The following is a 3609-nucleotide window of genomic DNA, read 5'->3' as shown; positions in this document are numbered from 1 at the left end:
TAACACTAACAGTGGGCTCGTCGCCACGTGAGGGAACGCGTTCCCCCCCAGCCGGCGGCAACACCCCCGCTCCCACTCCAACCCAGGGGTCACGACCAACAGGTCAGGGGTTCAGCTGTCATTGTTATCCCCACCATTCGCCTCCACTCCCACCCCGCCACACCCCACATGTCCCTGGAATGCTCCCCCTCCCCCCCCCCCCCCCCCCCCCAACCCCCCCCCCCCCCACACACACACACTACACACACAAAGAACACACCCCCGGACACACCCCCACCATACCATGACATCATTGGACCGAGGCAGAGATTCTGGGAGGGGGAGGGGGGAGGGCCGGCATGCCGCGTGGATACAGGGGAGCTGCTGACAGCTCACGCTAGCCGGGCTCGGCCTAAATAGACTCCTCTGTTCTGGAGTGGGAATGGTAAGGCAACTGTGAGATTCAATCAACTCTGTCTGATGCAGTTAGCCTTTCCAGGTAGAATCAAATGTGAGAAAAAAGACCGAAACGAACAGAATTAAGCTTTTGTTAATGTTTGGCAACTTTCGGCTTTGGTAGAGAGACAGAGAGAGTTGGATCCAAACCTGGATCCTTTCAACTCACAAGGAGCATGTTGTCTGTGCACTGGCTGAGCCACCAAGCCCCAAGTTAAAGGACCACTTACATTTTTCGAGCGGACGTTCGAACCATCATTTTTCATTAATTGAATACAAAAATAAACCTTTGCGAGCACCGAATCATAGAAGCTGCAACTCATTAAAGATCCTATGGGGGCGACATTGCATAGTCTCTGTGAAAAAAAAGTCTCCACTCTGTCTTGAAAATGCGTGAATCTATTCTACGTCCCTATCGACACTGCCTGTCTTGCCTCTCATGGTCTCACCAGACTGTCCTCTGAGAATGACAGCTTGGCATGCGCGACAGGCTGCAGCCTTGTAACTAACTTGTAACTTTTATTTTTGTAGAAGAGGCAAACTAATATTGTTTATGCTGTTTGCTTTGATTGAATAATTGATTGAACACGTACGTGTGTTCTAAATAAAGTGTTAGTGTCAAGCTGTCATTCTCTTGTATTATATTGTACTTGTATTATTTCCCACCACGGAGTAACCTCGGGGCAGACTATCCAGCATGTAGCCTCCACCTCGGTAACCTCGGGGCAGACTATCCAGCATGTAGCCTCCACCTCGGTAACCTCGGGGCAGACTATCCAGCATGTAGCCTCCACCTCGGTAGCCTCGGCCCAGCTCCAGGCTTAGGAAAGTCTAGCCTGGGAAGCATTTCATTTCGGGTTTATGATCCGGTCTGGAGCGGATGGTAACTTTTGTCATGTTGTAGTCAATGATTCGTAGTCATCTGGCAGGAAACCACAAGACGGAATCAGTACTATGAAAGACCAGACCAGGCTTTCCTCCGAGATGGAAAGCCTGGTGACACGAGGTATGGTGATGCCGGTAGTGTCGGTAAGCCAATCAGAGGCAGGCGGGGCGTTACCATGTCTATGCTCGGACCCGAGTGGAATAGTAAGATAGTGGCGACAGCCGCACAAGCTTTGATCTCGAACGCAAAGCGGGTGTCTATGGGCTATATAGTTCCAAACATTGGAACTATCCCATTGAGATAGAATGAGCACTTCCGCATTCCATTGTTACAATGGGAGTGTCACAGCCCCTGTAGTTTGGCCTACTAGGGCCTGTGTGGTTTGTTAGGTAGGCCTAGTCTTGTGTTTTCCACAGGTCCTGCCGAGTTGCCAATCGGGTGCATTGGGAGCACCTGGCCAGTGTTCCCAGGGTGCACTATAAGAGGCTGGGTGTGGCCACACTTAGGCTCTCTCTCTCCTTCCATGAGAGCAGCAGCATGTGTTTGCACCATTCAACACCCCACACTACATTTACCACACACTTACACTACTGATCTACTGAATAACACACCCCACTCAGTATGTTAGTATTGTTTGATGCATATTAAGTTGTTTAAGTTGTAAATAAATATTGGTTTGTGCACTTTTAAACAGCCGTGTGTCTTCCTCCTTTGTTATGGCCCAAGAGCCAGGTCACTAAGTGTCGTCACTATACTATTCCACTCGGGTCTCAGACGTAGAAAAGATTCACGCCTTGAAAACTGCTGATCTGCAAAGCTCACAGCACGTCATAGATGAAAATGAAACTAACAGTGCTTCCCGGCGCAAAAATAAACAGTTAAAGCCTTCCATGCTAGAAGGCTTTCTTACCTTTATTTGTAGTTGTTACGTCCCCACCGAAGAGGTCCAGGTGTTATTTCGTGCAAAAGTGCATTATTGGCCATTTCCCCTAATATAAGCCCTCAATGGGCATTAAATTCAATGCAATTCATTGAGGGCTTATGGTAGGGGAAATAGCCAATAATGTGCCTTTGCATAAAATAACACCTGGACCTCTTTGGTGTGGACGTAACAACTACAAATAAAGGTAAGAAAGCCTTATAGTATGGAATTCTCCTTTAAAGCTTATGGCGAATTATAATATATATCCCATGCCAGTTAGGCCTCATGGATATATTTATTTGGGGGCTAATGTCTTCACAGCCCAAAAAGAAAGCAAGGTACTGTAGGTACTGTAGGGGTAGACAATAAAAGTAAAATACTTACAGCTGCTGGATCATGTAAGGTGGATTTTGAGAGCTTTTTTCGGTTGCATGTTGTGTATCAAACTAGACTAAAACATGTTTATCTAGTCTGTTTGCATGTAGGCTATAGCTGTGCGAGGTGTTGAGGCCAACTGCTTAATTAATATGCGCGCATACTTTACAATTGTTAAATCATTAACTTAAATGAGCACACAGATTTGTTGTGCCACCGCCCACGTCCCGCATGTGCCATGTGCTTGTATAATATTTGACATACAGCATTTCTTGTATCCTCCTGTTAATTATATGAAGTGTTTCCACACTGGTGATTTCTTCCTAGTGATGCGCCATCCTGTGAGAGGGTTATCTGATTGTCCAATAAACAGGCTGTACACTTAAAGTCATGGATTCACAAGATCTGGCATTTATTGATTGCCCATAATTATCCCAAATTGAATGGTCATGTGATATACATGTATATGAACAGCAAAGACATACATGAAAGCAAATACGACCTGTTACATCACGCCCCTCGAAGCGCAGGCCAGAGGTTGGTCTGTCCTGGAGAATTCTGACATGTCCCTACTCTTCCCCGACACTATATAGGAATCTTTCTTGTCACTCCGTGACCTTGCTTGGGCACAGCCCGGCTGCACACTCTTAAAAGTAATGGTAACTGCTTAAAGGGTCTACTTTCCCCCATCACTAGACTGTGCATGCGTGATTGATTGTGTGGAGTCCAGTCGAGTGTGTCTGTCTGTGTGCTGCTGTCCATCAAGCACACTTTCAAATTGTAAACACAACATTTTTTAAGAAAGAAAAAAAAGAGCTCCAAGCTCATTAATTAAGATGTTAGTGCCAACGTAACGAGCGATTCAGGGACAGCCTTACCATCAGGGGGCCATCGATGGGGAATCCAAGCTTGGTTGGTCGGGCACCAGTATGTTGTGTTAAAGCCCAGCCCTACCTGGGCCGTCATCACACTCAAGAGAATGTCCCAGCTA

The sequence above is a fragment of the Protomyctophum bolini genome (genome assembly GCF_963924005.1).
Source record: "Protomyctophum bolini genome assembly, chromosome: 8".
Taxonomy (NCBI): domain Eukaryota; kingdom Metazoa; phylum Chordata; class Actinopteri; order Myctophiformes; family Myctophidae; genus Protomyctophum; species Protomyctophum bolini.
This window is presented reverse-complemented; position numbering follows the sequence as displayed.